At 43.2% G+C, this 21942-nt stretch overlaps 1 protein-coding gene across 1 annotated transcript in view; it reads left to right on the forward strand.

Moving 5' to 3' along the window:
• The window catches only part of pag1 (phosphoprotein membrane anchor with glycosphingolipid microdomains 1), a 54020-nt gene that overhangs the window by 15573 nt on the left and 16505 nt on the right, over window positions 1–21942 (forward strand). Inside the window, exon 2 of the mRNA XM_072370306.1 lies at window positions 21686–21721. The gene's annotated coding sequence lies outside the window, so the exon portion shown is untranslated. The remainder of the gene's footprint in view (window positions 1–21685; window positions 21722–21942) is intronic.

The following is a 21942-nucleotide window of genomic DNA, read 5'->3' on the forward strand; positions in this document are numbered from 1 at the left end:
CAGGTAATGGATGCGACTGATTTTTACTTTTTTTTTTTATTGTATTCTGTCAAGAAACAGGAGGTTTATGACCTAATCTCCCCCCCCCCCCCCCCCCCCCCCTCCGCTGTGCTCCCTCAACAATACACACACTGTTCCAGACACTTCGCATCCTATTTGCTGTGATGGCAGTGTTGCTGGTTCACTCCAAGCTTTTTTTTAACACTTGCTCATGTGCTGTCATCTAGCATCCATGCAGGGCTTGAAGTGAGCGTTCGACCCGCTCATCTAATTTAGTGCAGCTTTTTCGGCTGTGCTACACCAATAAGAAAGAAACGCTTTTCAGTAAGAAGCAGGAGAAGAGGTGTGTGCTCATTTTGCTGCCCATTTTCTGCCCTGGTTTGACCCGATTGGATTGTTTTGCGTTGCTCGCGGATGAAAGGAGAGTAAGACCACCCATTTCTCGTTGGTTACCGTGAGGTGTTTGGCCATCACAGCCATTCTGACCCTCTGATAACAGCACAGAGGGCAGATTGCATTTTTATTTGCTTGTTTTTGACATTCTGCTTATGTTTCTGATTTTTGATGTGTCAGTACATGCATTGTGTTTTATATATGCATGTCTGTCTGCCTGTGTAAATCTGGAAGGCTTTTATCATTCGCCTCTTGGCAACAGATAGGGAGAACCACAGAGTCCTGCTCGGTCTGTTCATTGTCAAAGCCCTGTCGCCCCGAGTTACAGGGTTGCTAGGGAATGGATGGGCAGACTGGCATTGCCAAAGTTCCAGCTAGGCATGTCGGGCGCTCTGCAGCCTGGTTTTTGTCTTGCTTGTTTTGCACGCTGTCTTAAGACAAGCCGGCAAATGATTTTTTTTACTTTTACAGACTCATTTGAAAATAGAATTGCTTTCCTGTCAAAGATGGTTCATGAGCATTTACTGAATAGGTGCAACTGGTTTCTGCAGATGCTTGAGTCACCTAAAAACGATTTGTGGTTTAGGAATTGAAGTTTGTGTGATTGTTCTCGCAATGTAAACAGGGCGTGTACTGTCCTTACAAACAGGAAGCAAGGCCCCTGTGTCATCGTCCTCCTGCAGCTCTAACCAGTGCAGTAACATTTATTCTGTCGTATTGAATAGATCTGGAGTTCCTGCTTGTTTCCAGTCATAGAGCTGTCATGGTGATGAATGCCTGAGTTTGCTAACTGTGGATGCAGAATTCTTTTAGCAGACTGTTTAATTCATTATTACGACAAAGTGCCCCAAGCAATCAAGATGATCCACTGCGATGGGATGTTTGAACATATGTAGTGGTTGTAAAGTCCATGTATGTGACTGAATAACGGTGTGTGTGTGTGCGTGTGTGTGTGTGTGTGTGTGTGTGTGTGTGTGTGCTTGTGAGAGGGGGAGATTTAGAGGAAAGGAGTGGAGGTTTGAGGCGCCAGCAAAGAGGATATGTCTGGCAGCTGTGTCATTTCGCAGAGTAAAGGATTATGGGAGAATTACGACGAATGAGCAAGAGAACCCACATGCATAACTTTCCCGCAAGATTGTGCGTGTGCATGTTCACTTCTCAGCTCCCGCCGTGACTCATTGTGGCATTCAGATCAGCTGGTGCCACTTCAGTCACAGTCTACCTGCTGACTGATGTAACTATGACGAAAAGCCTGTAGCTCAGCTGTTGAAAGTCTCCTTAAGCTTGTATCATATCGTTCCCCTAAACTACTTCAAACTGTAAACAACACGTAACTGAATAGGCACCGACTTTAGGTAAACGGATTTATTGTTCGTGATAATATTACGATTGCCTTATAGTTGCAGCGGTTTTTGCAGGATTATTTCGAAGCTTTAAATCGACACCGACTTCTAGCCCTCACAGCCTTGTTTTCCTCTCTTTTCGGTGTCAGTGGCACTTGAACGTGATTGCAGAATGCGATTGGGCCACACCCACCCACACACATAAACACACAGGCCCCAGACACACTCCAGTCACACAGCCAGTCATCTGGGATAATCACTGAGTAATGAGTCTGTGGAAGCATGTGTGTTCTTGTGTGCCTCATTCGTCTGTGTCATCTCTCATGGGTATTTTTTGTTCTCCACACAGCAAGGTTGTTTTATATCCTTGGGAGCATCCCCGACAGCCTCTGATGCCATCGATACGCTTTGTCATTTTTATAGCCTATTATTGGAAGACGCTGCTTTGGTGCAAGACAGTCTGCCAAGTGATAACAAGACCCGGTGAGGGTGAACATCAGAAGGGCTGTTAATAAGCTATTGTTGATCCCGAGATGTGTGTCATACAGCACGCACATTCACTCAAATGTGGGACTCCACACAGGCTCTTTTACTGGGCGGCATCAATCAGCTGTGGAACAACAACGACACACATATGCGCGTGAGCCACAAAACTTGAACCCGTATGTCCTTGTTCCCAAAAGCAACATCAGCGTCCATTTTGGCTCCAAACCTTTGGATGCACTCTCTGTATTTTGATGCACTTTTCTATAATAAACTGAATTAGAAGTTGAAAAATTGTATCACTCATTCGACACTTTACTTCAGTCCTTTGACTTTTCATTTAACTTCAGTCAAACATTTAGTCTGTGTAGGGTCAAACGTGCCGGCAGATGCCTTCAAAGTCTTTCATTCATGGCCATTATTTAGGTCGATTAAATGCACAGAAAAGCAAAATTTCTCTTTTTCCATAATTGTTTAATTAAGGTGACTTGAAATAGGACAAGCATGAGTGGTTATAAAGGCTGCATTCCAATAGGAGGATGCTCTACTTTTGTGCATATTGTACAACTAACCAGCACGAACAGGTGGAGAAGTGTAGTAAAGTCTTCATTAATCCACCTGAGATTTGCATCATATATTGTAGTATTTGCTTACATATTGCAAGTCATGTCATCGTTGTAATATGCAACAATGATATTACATACCACACGTTTACCTAATAACATGCAGCCCCTATTTAAAGGTGTATAGATTTGACTATTATGAGTACAGTGCCTTGGTTACTGTAACTAAGCCTGGTGACAGGCATACATTTCTCATCGCTCTCTAGTTTCTGTCCAAATTAGGTTCTGTGCCAAAGCAGCTCTTTATAAAACTTGTACTCTGAACCCAATAAAGAGCATGCACCTAAAAGCTCTTTGAAAAGCCCACTTAGACTTGTACAAATAGATTTTCCTGCCACTTTGCGAAACATAAAAACGTTTTTTTAAAACAGGTTTCTTGAGTGGACTGTCAGTAGTTTCTCCTTGAGGTTCTGAGGTCTAAAGAATCCATTTTTGTGGCGTGGGTTTGAATCCAGTTTGCAGCATTTGTCACATGTCACACTTTGACATCACACTCAGTGATGCTCCACTGAGCAAATCTACAGGATCAGGCTGTGTGGAGTTCATTACCGAATCACCGTCCGGACCAACAGCTTGATGCTTTGATCAATTATTCATCGAAAAGGATTATTAGGTGAATCACATGTTTGTGTGCGTTTGTTGCGTGTAAAACATCAACTGGAGATCTCAGGTAATGGCTTTCTATCACGAGAGTTCAGTTAAACCTTCCCAAAGGGACTGAGGACTGTGCTTAGGTTGACTCTGTCTACTTTCTTCTTCTCCTTCTCTCTCATTTCCTCAAGAAATCTTTGAAGATGAGACGGTGGTTTGATGGAATAACTCCAAACATCTGTGCTAACTACTTTTACCTTTACAGAGCTCCACATGAAAAGCCTCTCATCTTGACACTTATGCTGATGCACCCTGGCCCATTTAATGGGCCCTTATAGCCACACTGTGAAGGTCTTTATTACCATCGACAGTGAGTTGCTTCATCATTTTGTCCATCTCCCTTTTCTCCTTTTAATGAATAGTGTTAGGAAATCAATAAGGAAGATAATTTTGCAGTCAACTACCACATATTACACTTTAAATTGAGGTTTATGGGTTGGGATTATCTTCTCTGCTTCTTATTACACAGAGATTTATGTGATCTTCTGTGGTTGGCGTGTTTCCTCAGATGTATTTTCTTTTTCCTCGCCCTTGAGGTTTCTTTAAGCGAATGTGTCAGCATCTTCGTGGCCAATTTTGCAGACATAGATGCAACATAAGACAATATAAAAGGACTTTAAAGCTGAAATTAGATGGTTTCTCTCGCCGCTAAATAAAGAAAATCTCCCAACTTTTAACAACGGGGATCCACCCCATCAAAGGAAAACAACTTCAAACGTCTGTAGGGCTGTTTTTGAAGCAGCTCTAGCCACTTTTGCCACAATAACAGCGGCTGCAACCAGCAGTTCTATTAGTGGCTTGTCAGCAGAACAATAAGTGTCACAGCAACATGCGCGTTGGGGGGTGGGGGCATCTGGTACGCTAAATGGAAGGCTAACCACAAAACAAGGCCAGGAGAAGTCAAAACACAGGAAATTAGCTACTGTTTACTTTCGCTTGTCTAGACTTGTTCCTACTAATTAATTGAAAAGAGCCCCCTTGTGGATTTATCATCTCAAAGGAATTGGCTGCCGGTGTTACTCTTGCATGTTTTGTAGTGAATACTTTTGAAGTGAGACCGCATCTGACCCATTTGCAGCCCCCAGGACTTTGTGCTGCAGCGTTAGACCCACAATAATCCCCCGACGACCCAGAAAGTCATTTGCAGAGCAGGTGGTTATGTGGGCCATAGACCTAATGACACAACAATGGTGTCATATGGTTGAGAAAGTATTGAAGCCAGCAGTGGCTGACAATATTCTACCACTGATCAATGTACAGCTGTTACAGTTTCATGTCTGCCACAGCTGCGTTTGACAACCCTTAAAGGGTTGAAGTGCATCTTGGGCATACAAACTAACACTGCATATGTCTGAACACTCACACACGCACACACATACTCCAGATTATAGAGTGACAAGTGTGACCCCAGAGAGGCACTGATGCCAGTCATCTGAACCAAGAATAGGATCAATTGAGGGCAGAGGATTAGAAAGACATGTGTGCGAGGGTGAGATGACTGGTACCATTTGAGTTTTGCCTTCATTTCGCTACTACACCTGCTTTAGCTGGAGTCCTGCAAGGCTCTCTTTAGCGTGGTTGGACGTCACTGCGTCGTTTTACCCAGAATTCTACAAGATGTTGCACACAGGATGCTTGGGACAAAAGAGAAGGTCAAAGGCTGACATTTTTCCCAGCATGCAGCTGCATTCCTGAAGCCTCTCGTGGAGGACAGTCTGTGGTCAGATGGGATAAACCTAGAGGACAATCCCAACAAACTTCACTGTCCTGTGGTACATCTTTTTCCAGATGTGCCCCTCTCTCACGGCCTCTCATGAAGCACAAAAGTGTGTGTATGTGCGTGGGTCCATATGTGTGTGTGTGTTGGTGGGTGGCATGTTTACATTCCACTGATTCCATAGGGGAAACTTGCTCTATCTTCTCTCATGTGCTGCAGTGTCTGAGAGAGAGCACAAGTGTGTGAGCATTTATGTTTGATATTTTTAGTTTTCTCAGTGGGACACGGTCAGAAACTGTCCTCAGACCAGTGGCAAACACAACTGACTCGCACACACATATATATGAAAATATAAGAGACTTCACTTTAAGTTGAAAGTGAGATGTGTATGTATGTGTATTATATAGGGCTAAGTTTAAAATGGCACGCCTTTGTGTCATGCTGTTTACTTTTTCCTGCATGCCTTTGCCATTAAGTTTTGTGGTTGGTTCCAGTCTGTTCCAGTTCAGGCCTCGTAGATTTCTAGGAAGTCTTACACAACAAACTTGTTGTTAGAAGCAAGGAGATTGCACATGTTATTTTTGTACTGAAGCAGCTTAGGGAGAAATCGGCAATCTTTTCTCGAGCTGTGATCACACTCTTAATTCCCCCTCAAGAGAGGATTCTCAGCGCCTTGCTGCGTCAGCTGACAATACACTGGTCATCTTTTCTGTCTAGCTTGATCTGTTGGAGAAGGAATCACATACTCTTATAAATATTGTTTTCGTAGTCTTTAAGTTTTGTTGAGAAGTATACTGGAGAAGGGAAAAAAAATCCTGGAAAGGCAGCCAATATGAGGATATGAAATGCTGCTTAGCGTCTCTTTAAATGTCTCCCTTCAGTTGACTTCTTCCTTTGAGAAATCTCTGCACGGACCGGCATCCTGTCTGTACTGATGGTTTTACCCACAATATTTGATATGCCACTGATAAAACTACTCAGGAAGTTCTTCAGTGGCTAAGTCAAAAACACAAGTCATTGTAGGCACTCTATGCTGCTCCATGTTGTAATGCACATATCACCCAGAGAGTTATCAGGGGGAAAAAAAATCCCCATCAACAGCACCGGTAAGGTCAGAGCAGTGCTGAGAGGGTTGCTTGTGCAGTTTTGTGATAAGTGTCCAGGGCACTGCTAATGGCTTAATATGAGTTGGCGGTTAGGAGAGTTTACAGGCAGTTTACCAATGGTTTAATGTAATGACTCTTGATTTCAAGGGGCACTCTGTAAGAGCGTGCAGTCAGGCAAAGTGTGCACAGGGTTACATATGCATATGGGTGGCAAATTTAAGGGAAAAACTGGAAAAAAGAAAATTGTAAGAAAAATCAACAAATGAACCACAAGATACCATGAATTGAATTTTTGGGCTCAAATGATGTTGTCATAGTTACAATAAAAACCACCTCACAAGCACAAAGTCAGAAAACTACGGTGAGATGAGCTTTCCTTCGCTGTCTGAGCGCCTGCTAAGCAGTTGTGAAGGTGTATGCTGATGAACAGTCTCATCCCGTCACCAAGACACTTATCCTTGAAACTGCAGTGCGGTTTATTGAAGCCAGTCTGTCGTCCGTCCACTTACTTTGCTTCTCTGTCGGCCTGTGTGAGTGCCTCCTCAGTCTGTCCCTCGCATCCTCCAGTATTAACCACCTGCTGTGTCAGAATGGATTTGCCACTGGCCACCTCAGCTTCCCTGAAAGTGTCAGAGTGTGAAGGAGCCTCTGTTTTACATTTTCCCACTCGCTGCCTGCACACTGAGTGCTTTAATGTATTCTTTCACATCTCTCACTCTGTCCCCGTCACTCCCTAATTGGTTCATCTCCATTCACATGACTCTGTGTGTGTGTGTACATTTTGCTGTACATTTTTGAGTCTAAATACCCGAGCGTGCGTGCCTAAAAAATAATCACGTGCACATGTTTGTGACTGACAGCCGATTTTCCGCCACCAGCAGGCATTTTGTTTACTGCTCTGGTGCACATTCAGCTGGTTCATTTGGTTTCCAGCTCTCCCTTGGGACACACTGAGCCTCACCCCATTAACTGATTTGAGAGGGTTGGTGGCATTTTGTAAATGAGAATCCTACCATGTTATATCGTTTTTGTACAGGATTTGGCCCTCTGGCTCATAAAGGAGTTGAATATAGCAAGCGGTGTGAGATTCAGCTTCTAATGCGAGTTTTGTCTTAACTTGAGCCTGTACAGAGACATCTGCAGCACACGATTATGTGTCTGATCATCTACTGGCAAATAGGCTGTGATGGAGCTAAAAAAGCTTGCTGGAAAATATTGGTAGCTTCAAGGAATAGTTAGACAGTTTATTCATCTGTTTGGTAGGTTTATCTCCAGCAGTAGATAAGAAAATTGATGCCATGTTCGTATTCTCATGTGCAGCAATTAACCAGTTCCTACCACCAAATCTAAGGCTTACTGCCTGAGGTTATACCTCGGATGTCCAATCAAAACCTAAAAATGTATAAAAATGTGCTGTGAAAGAAGGACAAGTGGGTCTCTGTGAGATGTCGGAGTGTCAAAGATCATATCACAGTCTTTGGTGTGGTATTCATGACTTGCGATTAGTGTCTCTGCTGCTTCGACATTTAATGAGATTCCACCCTTTAAGACCGGCTGGATAATCTGTATCTCCTGCTTGAAAGCCTCTGTCAGAGAGTACAGGTCACTAAATAATGCTTGATGTCTATACTTACTCAGGAGAAAGTGGAAATTACCGTGACACCAGTTGTTTTCGGAACAGAAAGTCGTTGTCAAGGTAGGATCATGAGGAAGCAGAATAAAGGTTTCTGGCACATCATCATCAATTTCAAAGGTGCATCAGGAAAGGAACAAATGTCTCCTGCAACACTTGTTGTATATAGAATTAAGTTATTGATGGACCAACATATTTGAGCTTGGGGCCTTCATCAGGGCCATCATCGTCATCATGGCGATGTTCAGATCATTTTCATCGACAGTTATCTGAACAGATCCTCTGAAAAGAAGCTGATGGACCACCCAGAAATACAGTTACACAGAACAAAAACGACAGTAATAATAATGATCTCACATTTTGATGTTTTTACATTTTAAAAGAATTACACAAAATAATACAACATGTTACATGGTGATTGTTAGAGGTTTGGATATGTTTTCAGTCCAAGCTGACTGGCTTCATGTTTATCTTGTCAATTAATTCTGTAGAAGACAGTGAACGACAGGAAGATCTGACATTCAAGGATATTCCACTTTTTTTCTTTTTTACTGCTGGATTTTAGAAACAGGCAACAAAGTGAAAAAATGTTTCAGCTGGATCAAAGGTCTGTCAGCAGACTGTAGACATCCCAGTCTCGTTTTTTGCTGGTTTTGAACCCGGAATTGCAACACTTAGTAAACTGACAACCAAACTTCCTTTCATGTAGAAACAATATAGATCCTTCCTTGCACATTGCACAAAACATACAGTTGTTTTTTATTCCTCCTCTGTGACCTGAAGTTTCCCCGCTGCACCGAATACCCCCCCCCCCCAATCCTCACCGCCATGAAATATGGAATAGTCTTTGGCCTGTGAAATGAGAAATCAAATGGAATTGTGAAAAACAGTGAGGACGAAGCTGCATCTGTCTGGTGCAATCTCCCAGATCTGCTCATGCATGTGGTGGTGGTAGGATTGAACCAGAAATCTCAAGATTGCCGTCTGAAGGTTGCCATGTCTTGCAGCATCCCCCCCCCCCCCCCTCTTTGCACTTATAGAGGTTGCCAAATATGTTTAGCTTCAAAATCACCCCCAGCCACCCCCAACTGCCCGCCCCACCCCCAACTGCTGTTGCTGCTGTCCTTTGAGTCCCTGCAGGCTTCCATATTTTACCATATCTTTACGGGCTACCGGGCGTGTTGAACACACGATGGTCTGGTTTGGGGAGGGACGGAGCTCTGAAGGTGCGAAGAAAGAGGTAGAGGGCAGATGCTTAGAGGCAGGCAGAGAAAGGCAAGATGAACAGTTTAGAAAGACAAAACCAGAACAGGGATACAATTTCTGGGAAGGTCAAAGAGGAAAGGTTATTGGACAAGGATTGTGAGGGAAGAAACTGGTTGTTAATGCTGGAGGAGCATAGCAGCAGGGGGTGAAATCCCAGCCGCAAGACGGATGCCTGAAAATGTCTTGCACTGAAAGGACAAAAGCCCATTAAGCATACCTCAGTCTCCTTTCACTCCTTTCAAAACGCACCCATACGCCCACCAGCAAACCACACTTTCACTTTAAGTACGCCCGCTTCGCGTTGGCGGCAACATTTCATAGGTTTGGTAGGTTCAGACCCCCGACCCCTTTGCCCTGTCTACGTCATCTAATAAAACCCACTCCTGCTGTGGTTAGATCCTTGTAAAGATGGATTGCATTTCCATTTCAGTCACTCATATGCTCTCACTCAGTCACACACCTCTACTAATTCCCCCTTGTGTGCTTTATCCAAAAGGCTGGTGTCACAAGAGGGTGATAAATGAAACGCTGCGTAGCGATTTCCCGAGCGTTAGCGACAGAGGCTTCGGGGTGTGGCAATAACGGCTCAGAGAAGAAAGAATCACGTCGGCGGTTGTTTGTGCATTTCTGACATGGAAATCATGTGTGTGTGTGTGTGTATGTTGTCCATGTGTCACCCCGATGGTGCATGGGCATTTGCTGGAGCGAGAATGTGCTCGTTCGTCTGCAGGCATCTGTTGCATCTCATTAGCAGCTTTTTAGAATTAATTACCTCCACAGATTTGTTACCCACAGCCACGCACACACGCAACATCCTTCATCCTATTTCATTCAACCTGATAATCCCTTTATCTTGGCAGCTATTCAGCTCATAAAGGCCAGTGCCACTGAATAATGATGTGGTCGTATCGGCCCCTCATTCACTCTGTTGCTAATCTGCATTTCAAGGTGACAATGATTGAGAAATTTTATGCATGCAGTCGTGTCAGTGCCAAATAAATCAGCTGTTTCCTAGTCTGAGCTGTGTGCATGTATGTGCATCTGCTAATGGCATGCAGTTAATGGGATTTTCTTTGCTTTTAAAAAAAGGAAACAGGTCAGCTTTGGTTAGTTCAAGATTGACACACTTAGAAACAAGACGCACTCATGCTCACACGAAGACAGACGGGACACTTTGCAGCTATGTCTGTGCCCTCAGTCCTCCAATTCCCAGAGTTCAGCAGTTCACCGTTTTCTTCATCTCCCCATTTAGAGTTTCCACAGAAGGTCACATACAATGTGAGTGACGGTTCCTGAAATCATTACAATAATCTATCTCTTTCCTTTCACGCTCTTTGCCTCCATTTACATATTTGGATGTCGCGCCTGGTTGGTTTGTTTAATCACTGTAAATTGCTGTGCGGCACAATAACTAAAGTCACTTTTGTTTTAGCATATTATTCGTGACTGAGTGGCACCGTGGTCACAAAGCTAATCAATTTGAGGCAATGACGGAACGCCTTTTTGCTCCAGAGAGTAGGCAAACGTGTCAAATGTAGCTCAACTCATTCATTTTAAATTTGAACCGATGTTTGCTTTCTCTGCAGAGCAACAAGACCTGGCAGTTAGCACTGTTTCTTGAAACTTTCATATCCAGGGCGGTTATAGGAGCAGTCGTTCAGTAGCAGTGACGGGAGGTGCAGGTGACAGATGGGCAAGGCTCTTAACACTGACAGCCTACTTCTGCTTTTTAAGCGAAGGGAGTGTGTGTAAAAAAGAAAGGAAGTTGAAAGATATGTCAAAGCAAGCCTGAGAGAGTTGTTTATCTTAAGAATTGAAAAAGATGAGGTTGAGAAAGTGAATATGACTAATAAGCACCAATAGGTATTTAAATGCAGAGAGGCTGCTTCAAGTATTGGCAAAAATGTGTAATGAAAGTATGTGGGAGAGTAAAAAGGCCCCCAAAGGAGGAAAAGTATAGCTTTTAAACAAAAATGTGAATTATGCTCAACAATAATGCAATTGATATACCAAATGAAAGCTTTTAGCAGAAGTGATGTCACCCACCCTGCTGTCGGAACAAATCGTGGAAAATCTCAAAGATGATCCAGCTGCCAGTAAATTAAAGTCAAATTCAGTGCAGTAGTTTCTGGTTCACTTCAGCCTCCAAAGACTCCAGGGTCAGCCGCGTCCTCGAAAAACGGGCCGAGGAAGGACAGGAAATGAAGTTTTCCCATGGGTTTATGTGACATTAACTGGAGGCACATTTCACAGACGTGCACAAGTGTTTACAAAAAAGCGCTGCGCACATGCACACGGCCTCTGTAAACTGTAACGGCACGGAGAGGTCAGGACTACTCCCAAAATGATTAGCGAGAGCTTTATCATTTATAGTGAAGACGTGTTGCACATGTTGCTGTTTCTCTGGCCTTGCAACTGGTCAGGATTCAAGGATGACGCTGAACACTTGAAACTGGATTCTACTGTTAAAAAAAACGAGGCTTTACCGCATTACAAAACACACAATACGTGTAAATATTACATTTCCGAAGGAAAGCTGAGATTCTTGGTTTGCACGGCTGCTGCATCTCTTTTAATCTCTTCGGATCATGAAAAACTTCACAGAGGGAGACATTAATCTGCTTGGGGAAAACGTCTCGTATTTCGTTTACACGTCCCCAGCGGGGATCGATATAGATGTTGCTACCAGCAGTATCTTGTAGCAGAAAGCAGCATAATCCTGCGCATTGATACAACACAACTATCTGTAACATGAGAGCTGGAGAAAACAGGGGGAAGCCTTGCTGAATTATGCAGTTTTAATATCCCCATTTAGGAAGGATAGATCAATTTCTCATGCTAAAACCATTAACCCCTTTGGTTAGCCAGTGTTACCGTAGCAACAGTGGTATGTCCCTTGAAGAGAAGCACCTGTTTTCCCGCTCTCACAAACACGCACATAGGAACGCATACAGAGGGGTGCATGAGTGGTGAATCAGACTGAATTGAATTACATACACAATAATCTCCCTGTTTCAGCCAACTGCCTTCACTCACACACACACACACACACACATGCACGCACTTGCAGCTTTTTAAAAATGTGTAATGATTAAACAGATTTCACTGTCTGCATGCATTTGAGTGCACGTATGTGTATGTATGTGACTGCATTGTTACAGTCGAGGCAGGGTCTCTGTTGCACTGCAGCCTGTGGGGAGTTGTATTTCATCAACACTCCCTGAGGATGGGTGTGTGTGTGTGTGTCACTATGACAACTGTATATCAGCCTGTGGGATCTCTCTGCTTTCCCTCTTTTGTTTTAGTTGTGTCTTTTTTTTCTCCTCTCTGCTTTTTATGCCTGCTCACTTTAGAGTTGTCCTCTTTCCTCTTTATCAAATTCTGATTCACTTAGTTGCAGTGTGGTTTCTGCAGATCTTCATCACTCCCCCCCCTTTTTTCCTCATTATCTGCCATTCCCTCCTCTCTTGGCTGCAGTGCCCTGTCCTCCTTCTCCCCTCCCCCAGCTCTCTCACCCCCATCATCCAAATGGCCCTCCGGTCAGGACACAAAATGATGAGTGAGTGGTACATCCATGCTCTTTTTTTTCTTCTTCTTCGGTTTAAATGACGACCAACTGGTCTGATCAGCCAAAGCTCACCGGTTAACCCATTAAGGTGGCTCACAAATACCAGCAACTTATGTGAAGAAGTCCAGTTTTTTGATTCTGCTTTGTTTTTTTAATTTTATTTTTGCACATCCTGTGATATGTAGATAGCAGCGGACTCAGAGAGTGTGATGGGATAGTTTGGATGGGCAGTTTTTTAAGAAGATGAAAACAGAAACACTAACTGACATTGTGACTATGTTAAAAGTTTGGGATTATTTCTTTTTCAGCCGGTCTACATTTTGCCTTGTACATCGGTGTCAAATATTAATAAGTTCCCACATTGTGGGAGAATGCCATCGGTGATAAACAACTGAACACCTGCAGCATTATGTAATGAGGCAAACATCAGCAGCTTATTAGAAGTAATTGTATCTCACAGGCTCCGATCAGGTGAGTTTTTTGTCTGTGGATACTCCGGCTTCCTCCCACAATTCGTGGATGTTAGGTTAAGTGGTGATTATAAATTGCCCACACATGTGAGCGGGCTTGGTTGCTTGTCATGTTCATCTCCGTGTTAACCCTGCTACGAACTGGCCGCCCTTCCAGGGTGTACCCAGCCTTTGCGGCTGATGTCTGCTGGGCTTTTACACATAATATTTTATAGCTTTCTGACTTGTGGCATCAAAACGTCAAGCCAACCTTTACAGATTTACTTTTAAGAGAGTGTTATATGACGGAGTCGTGGCTTATTGTGGTACAAATGAGGTTAGCATTTTCCGTGCCTTCCAGATTATTGTGTTTGACGTGAAGATTTTGACAGACATGAGCACTGCCACTTTCTATCCGCACTATAATATGTAGCAGGCTCTACCTCTACCTGTATCCTGGCTCAAATACACAATGAATGGCATAAGATTCAAGTATTCAGCCATGGCGTGTTTAAATAAGCAGCCGCCCCCCTGCAAGTAATCCAAGTGAGACCAGAATGAGTGAAATGTGGACAGAAAAGGTCTGTTTCTATGGGCATATGCACCTGTCAGGTGCAAATACAAGCAGTCTTACTTTGTTAAAGACATTTTAGCCTCGTAAATAAAACTGAGAATAATACGATATTTCAGATAAAACCCACATTGAAATTGACTTAACATATAAGCACAACTGCACGAGATGCAACATCATCAGGAGCTTTTTTTAATCTCTTTATGTATTTATTTTTTATTTCTCAGGGACAGCGCACATTCATCATCGTCAATGTAAAAGCACCAGTGTTAGCCAGAAGGATTTTTTTTCTCCTCTCCAGTCGTTGTCCCTGGGCTAAGCAGAAGGGATCAACACAAAGAAGCTGTTTTGCTAGTTTTACTCACTTAAAACTGATTTCCTAAACATTTCCTCATTTTTATGTGGCTTTCTACACTTCAGATCTAAACAGTGGGGCTATTATTTTGTCTGAGTTTGGGTCACAGGGGCAACAGGTCCAGGAGGGAAAGCCGGACATCCATCTCCATCTCACAGCGACTCTCCAGCTCTTCCAGGGGATCTCGTAATGTAATTCCTTCAGCAAGTTCTGGGTCTGCCCCCAACTGAACGAGCCCCGAAGACCTACAAAGGGAGGGGACCAGGAAATATCTTCATTAGATGCCCATACCACCTCAGCTGGCTCCTTTCGATGCAGAGGAGTTCTTCTCCAAGTCCCCTCCGGATGGCCGAGCTCCTCACCCTATCTGTAAGGCTGAGCCCAGCCACCCTCTGAAGGAAACTAATTTCAGCCTCTTGTATCTGCGATCTCATTCTTACAGTCAGCAGCCAAATCTCATGACAATAGGTGAGCGTTGGAATGAAGATGGACCAGTAAATTGAAAGCTTTGCCTTTCAGTCTGACTCCACCTTCACCTCAACGGACCGGAGCAGTGCCCTTATTACTGTTGACGAAGCCCCAATCCGCCTGTCCCATCATCACAAGGTCACATTCCCAAGAACTGATGCAGATACCTGCACATTTCAGCTCAAACACTTACATATCGACTGAGAACCATTAGAATTGTCTACCTATTCCAAAAAGAATCCCCAAAATACAACAGAATAATTTTAACTTTATTAGCTGCAAAGTACTAAGATTTCACAGAACTAGGTATAATCCAAATGTGGTGAAATGTTTCACTGAAACTACAGAAAAATAGTTTTCCACACCAGCAGTCATGTTTCAGGAATGTAAGTAAAAGGCAAACTATTAGTAGCCTTTTCTTCAAATGTCAGCAAGTACAAACACAGAATAAAGAAGGTGACTATCATTGTATATTTAGCTTGAGCATGTCACGGCGTTTATTGGAAGATGCAGCGTAAGCAAAAAACTTACAAAGCGTATTAATTGGATGATTAGAAACTTTTGTATGACAGGTTAGACCTTTTGGAAATAATACAACAATATATGATGGAATTTGTTATTTATTTTTATTGTAAGATTTAAACAGTTTAAAATGTGTTTTCGGTCTTGTTTTTTTACGTTCTTCTTCTTGGTGGTCTTGGGTCCATGTGTTGAATTTTATATTTTTTTATATTTTCCCTCCGTCTCGTAGTTTTCTTAAAACGACAGTGGGATAGTCTTTTTCCAGAGGAGAGGGAATTGTGTTGGGTATGTTTTGGGGGGTTTTCTGTTGACTGTTGAAATGGCTTCGATCTCCAAGCTGAGTTTTTAGGTTTTATGCCTGAGTCTGTCTCAGGTACGAAATTTTTCGACCATTGATCTTCTGCACCATTTGTCGTAGCAGAGTGTCCTGCTCAGCTCTCAGCTGGTGGATTATCTGCTGGCCGTTCCTTATAGTTTGTGCGTGAGAATTAATTTCATTGTCTAACAGCTGCCTCAGTGCAGCGACATCAGTCTCATATTTGATTGTCAGGTCCCGGTATAAACTTTGGAAAGAATACTGTGCTGTCTCTTTCAAAGATTGTTTCAGGAGCGCCATATCCTGCTCCATTTGTTGTCTTAAAGCGCCCTGCTCAGTTCTCAGACTGTTGATGATCTGCTTGCTATTCACTGAAGTTTGTGCATGTGCATTAATCTCACTGTCTAACTGTCGTTTAAACGTTTCCACCTGCTGACTCAGTGCAACAACGTTGCTTTCATATTTAACTCTGAGGTCTTGGTATAACATTTTGACTTGGTTTAGCTCTGTATGTAACTGCACCTCCATCCTCTTTGAAACTTGTTGCTGGAACACAATCTCCCGCGTCATTTGTTGTCGTAGAGCGCCTTGCTCGGCTCTCAAGTTGTTAATAATTTGAAGGTCACTCGCTGACGTTTGTGTGTGGGCCTTTATTTCTCTGTCCAACTGTTGTTTGTATGTCTCTGTGTGATACTTCAGAGCAGCAATGTCAGCTTGATGCTTTTTGCAAAGTTCTTGGTTTGAACGTTTAATTTTATTTAGTTCCCCATTTAAGTATGTCTCCTTATCTCTTGAGGTTTGTTGTAGGCGTGTAATCTCCGCCATTTGTTGTCTTAGAGCGTCCTGCTCAGCTCTCAGGTCGTTTATTAACTGTTGGTCATTCTTCACAGTTTGGGCATGAGCCTCGACTTCCTTTTCCAGCTGTTGCTGATGTGTTTCTACTTGTTTGTTTAGTGCAAGAACATCAGCATCATACTTTCTCTTGAGCTCTTCATATGCAAACATGATGTGGGCCGTCTTCTTTGCATTGTCTTGCAGGGACTGGGTTTCCTGCGCCATTCGTTGTTGTAGAGCGTCCTGCTCAGCTCTCAGGTCGTTTATTATCTCTTGGTCATTCCTCACAGTTTGGGCATGAGCCTTGACTTCCTTTTCCAGCTGTTGCTCCAACTTTTTTGCCTCCGGCCTCAGAACGACATCAGTTTCATACTTACTGCTGAGTTTTTGATACGAAACTTTGACATCGTTCAGCTCTGTCTGTAAATGCATCTTCGTAGCTTCAGAGTTTTCTTTAAGGAGTTTGATCTCCTGCATCATTTTCTGCTGGACAGCTTCTTTCTCAGCGCTTAGGTCCTGCACTACTTTGTCCTTATTAGATTTGACCACTTTTTCAAATTCCTGTCGAAGTTTCTCAGCCTCCTGCTTTACTACAAGGATATCCGTTTCATATTTTGCGATCAGCTCCTTGTGGGAGCTTTTGGCTTTTTTCAATTCCTCTTTCAGAGCCTTGTTTTTGTCCTTTTCCGACAGGAGTGCTGTCCACTGCTCCTGGGACGATGTTCCTGCTGTTTCAGAAGTATCTGCTTCATCACAGTTCTGCAGTCTTCGTTCTCTGATTTTGTCTTTTGCCTGGTTCTTTTTCATATCCCACCGTTTTTTCCGTTGAGCCATATTAAATCTTAGAGCTTCTGCCTGTTCTGACAGTTGGATTGGTTCTCCTCTCGGCTGGTCGTCTTCTAAGAATCCTTCCTTCTCTGTTTTTGGGATATTTGGCTTAGTCATTTTTTCTTGTAGCTTATTGTGCTCTATCCTTTTTTTCCCTCCACTTTTCTCCTTCTTAAAATCTTTCCTGTTAGGGAATCTTAATGTCTTACAGTCCATCTTTAGCTAATATGTGTGTGCACAAATGCCTATTGGTGTATAGTCGTGTGATTAGAATGTGCACAAAATGTACAGAAAGTGTAGAAATCCTGCGCACAAAACTAGTGTTTGTCTGAAAATGTGCCTGCCTCAGTGGTCTGTTTAGGTTCTATAAATGTGACATCACAAGCTGACATCACAAAAGTGTTCCTTTGATATTTGGAGATGTTCCAAATCCTAGCTCCTCCCCTGGTCCCGCCTTTTTTTCCTTGTTATGATTTAAAACCGACCACTGTGTGTAGAAATCAAAATCAAAATTCTCTTGTGATTTTTCAATGGCTGCTCCACCGTCAGCAGAGCACATCGTACAACTACATTGTGAGGAGACTGCAGTTGTAGGAAAACACACAGGCTTTAACAGAGATTTACTCCAATTCTGCCTAAAAGCAAACACAAAAGCATTTTGGTGATTATAATACAAAGACAGCTGACTCAGGAATGCAGACTGAACACAAACTGAACTCCATTCTGTGGTTGGATTTAGGTGAAAGCACAGAGGTGTCCATTAAATATAGTCCCTTTGCAGACAAATGGTTCTATTCTCTATCACGGTATATTCTATAGCAGGGGTCGGGAACCTTTTTGACTAAGAGAGCCATGAAAGCAAAACATTTGGAAATTTGTTTCAATGAGAGCCATATAATATATTTTAAAAGTGAATTCAACTAAATGTCAGTATAATAAGCCTCTGAATTTATTAGCATATTATATTAGCATATTATTTATTAGCATACTCGCCATCTGTGAATGGTTTTCCGTTCCTCACTATTGCTAAAGATCCAGCAAAGCTAGCGGAATTATAGTCACCTTGCCGGGTTGCTGCTGGCTAGCTTGTACCCTGCTCAGTAGCTCTTCGCACGCTTTCTTTCTGCTGTCTCCTGCCGGGTATTTTGATGCAAAGGTAGCATGGCGCGTGTCGAAGTGCCGCTTTACATTCGACCGTTTCATCGATGTAATTTTGTCATTGCAAATTAGACACACCGCAGAATTTGCTCTCTCCTCAAAGGCGAATTCTTCAGTCCATTCGGCCTGAAATGTACGATACTCGTCATCTTTTTTTCTTTTCGCCATCTTCTTCGTCGAAAGGCTAGCTTTGAGCTAATGACCGAACAGACTGATTCAAAAGGGGGCGTTTACTTGTTTTACGCTGCAACGGCCAACGTAGTCCAGTATCATCCAATTAAAATAATGGACAATTGCTCCTGCAGCCCTGAACAGGACATGAGCAGTGAAAAATCGATGGATGGATTAAAACAAGTGAGAATATTTTGTTTTATCTGCGAGCCAGATGCAATCATCAAAAGAGCCACATCTGGCTCGCGAGCCATAGGTTCACGACCCCTGTTCTATAGGATTGTACAGTTTCTAGGTCTGTCTATCAAAGTGAGTCACTAAGTTAAGAGTTATGAGGAGTTGTTGGCCTTGTTTTTTTTCATACTACTTTATTCAGCTGAAGAGACAACATTATTTTCTACCCAAAGGAATCCCAACAGCAAGCTGTGTTTAGATTGCAGCTTCGCTCAAAAGCCAACATGAAAACAAACATTCAGTCCTCGTTTATTGCTGTCAAAGCTGACCGTTTTCGTCCACGGGATTTCTGACTGTCCCTTCGAATCTTGATAGTATGTATCAGTGTACAGAAGCAATGCCTGCAGAGGTCTTTACAAGCAGGACTTCTTTAAAGAAAAAAGCCTCTGGCTCATCCCTCAGCAGCCATTCTGACCCAGAGGACCCTGCAGAAAGAGGTATCACAAGGCTACAAAAGCGTTTCACAGAAAGTGAAGCATCGCTTTTTCTGGGATTATTTTTCTCTCTTTTTCTCATCCGTCCATCTCTGCTCTCCAACAAGATGAAACTCCCACATGTGCGTCTGTCTGGGTTGGTGGACTCGCTGCTGGGTCAGGTAACGTGTCTGCTTGTAGAGCAGCCAGCGGGGCTCAGATTTGATGCCTTGGATTTTTGGGCTCACGGTAGTTCCTTATATGGAAGGTTCAGCTATGACGGAGGCTGTGGTTTGTGTCAGGCCCGTGTGTTTGTTGGGTGAGGGTAGAATTTGGATTTCTTCCCTTAATTCCCAAAACACATTCCTCTTTAAATGACTTTTCCAGCCAGTTATTTTCCATGGCATGAGACAGAAGACCGCTATACTGATTATCTATTTTCCAAGGCTTCTGGTTTCTTTCATCAAGGCTTGAAAGTGCTGGAGACAGAGAATGACAGCTCCAGAAGGTACAGTTGAAGTCCTTCGTTTGCTCCCTTGTGTCTCATAATGTTGGCCTGTGAGCAGCTTTGCCAGTAAAAGAGATACTCAGAGCTTTTATGAAAGGTATTCATAAAGTTTTAAGGGATGAACTGTGTCCATGAGTGAAAGAGCTGGTGGTTTAGTTTTCACATTCTTTCTATTCAGCAAGGAAATACAGAATGTCAACAATGTTATTATCCAGAGCTGGATCTGCATTTGTACTTTACAGGTTCCTCATAGCCTTTAAGTAAAGACAGCACTTTTTTTCTTTTTTTTTCCCTTCTTAATGGCAAGAAATCTGCATAAAAAGTTCTGTTTCCAGGTCCCTGTCCAGATCTGGAGTGACCTTTTAAAGTTGACAACTTCTAAATTAGGCCATGCCCCATCACTGGTGAAACTGTCATGTAAATCTGTCCATAATCCTGCGAGCGAAAAAATGCTCAAAGAGCTCATCCTCCTCCTAAGTCAATTCTATGTTTTACAATTGATTTTTAATACGAATGATGTGCTAGAAAATATGGAAAAATGTAGTAAAACCTGACTCTGCGGTTTTAACTTGTTGACAATCAGCAAAGGTTACATACCTCCACTTCGGCTTTGCCTTGGTGAATAAACAAGATGGACCAAGCACATAACCATCTTCCAGTGCAGTCCCCAGCCCAGACACAGCCTTCTTTATCAGTTTGTTCAGTTCCCTTGAGCCACTTAGTCTGATGCTGCTGCCCCAAAAGATGGCTGCAAAGGGACAGAGCAGACTGCACTCCTTGAGGAGCGTACAGTCTGCTCTGTCCCTTCTTTATGATAGCTTCACTGTTATGTTTCCAGGTCCATCTCAACAAGGATGGAAGATGGAGATTAGCCAGTGGCTAAATGTGGTGGATTAATATTGTTTAGTATGATCTCTGACGAATTAAAAATAAATCATAAACTGGCTTCGCTGTGACTCATCAATGCAATATAGTGGGAAAGTTGTACAATAAACAGTGAAAAAACGTCCTGAATTGCTTTTGCTGCTATTCCGCTAATGTTCTGCCGCTATTTCAGCAGCATAGCGGTTGTTTTTCATGACAGCGTCACATGATGTTCATCAGCGGGTGGAGATGCCTTGTTGTCATAAGCTGAGTTGTAAAGCGCCCACGTGACTTCTTGGTCATGTTGGCGAAAGGGTTGAGACGGACTTTGTGACCCCGGAGGCTGCAGCAGAAACCGAGCTCGACCAAACAGGAACACAATTAAGCTACAATCAAGCGTAACAACAAGTAACACTCACTCCAACTGCTGTTGCAACATCTCTGTGAATTTTTTTTCTCTCCCTCTCTACCACCATAAATAGCACCGATGGGTAGAGGGAAGTGTTGCCATGGTGACAGTGCTGTGGCAGCCGGTAATTATTCTGGTTTAAGTGCCAGCAGAGACGGCACACGAGCTGGCACATGCTGGTAGATAGTGACACCTGGACCCAAGCCTTCAGACAGCGTCGGTGGAGGAATTCATCAGCACTTTGTCACACAAGGCCCCCACGACATTTTGACCTCGTGTCCGCTCGTTTCGGAGCCTTTTTTCGAGCAGAATCTGGAGCTGAAGGTCAACATCGCATAGTGTTCAATTTGATGTACCGTTCAGGAGTTTATAACTGAACCACTGCACCACAGGGAGGGGAGAAGTGTCCGTTAACAATGAAAAATATTGCAGCAGTAGATATAATGTGTTATATGATACAACTGAGCCATGATGTCACTTGGTTATTATCCTCTCAGTTTCACCGACTAATGGATCGATAAAGTAGACTTTATCTCTGTCCCATGTGCATGATACAGTGAAGCATGTCATACAAAGTGTACGTGGCTAAAGGTGTGTGTGTGTGTGTGTGTGAGAGAGAGCTAGAATGTGTGTGTAAGAAGTTTCAGATGATCTTAGTATTAAGCACACTCTATTCCCTCATTGCTCTCCCACTCACATGCCAGCCCAGCCTACATCCATGCATACACACACACTTGGTCCATACACACACTCATAGAGCAACACTACCCTCACTCTCGAATTTTTATCTGCTTTCTTCCAGGCGAGGCCGACCTGACTAATCATCCAAGGTGTCGAGGTAAGACTGCGTTCCCCTCGCATCAGCCGCTCACACTGAAAGCAACACGAGCTCCGGGGGTATTTTTCCAGAAATTCCCCCGTGTTCCCTGAAGAACAGGTTCAAATTGCCCTCCGCAGCGCAATGCGATTCGCCACATAACTTCTTTGCTGTAAGAACACGATTAGCACTTCCCCGTCTCCCACACTCCCCAGTCACATTAGCATAGGCGAGCAGAGAGA

Source organism: Leuresthes tenuis, unplaced genomic scaffold (assembly GCF_036924035.1).
Source record: "Leuresthes tenuis unplaced genomic scaffold, fLeuTen1.0.hap1 SCAF_18, whole genome shotgun sequence".
NCBI lineage: Eukaryota > Metazoa > Chordata > Actinopteri > Atheriniformes > Atherinopsidae > Leuresthes > Leuresthes tenuis.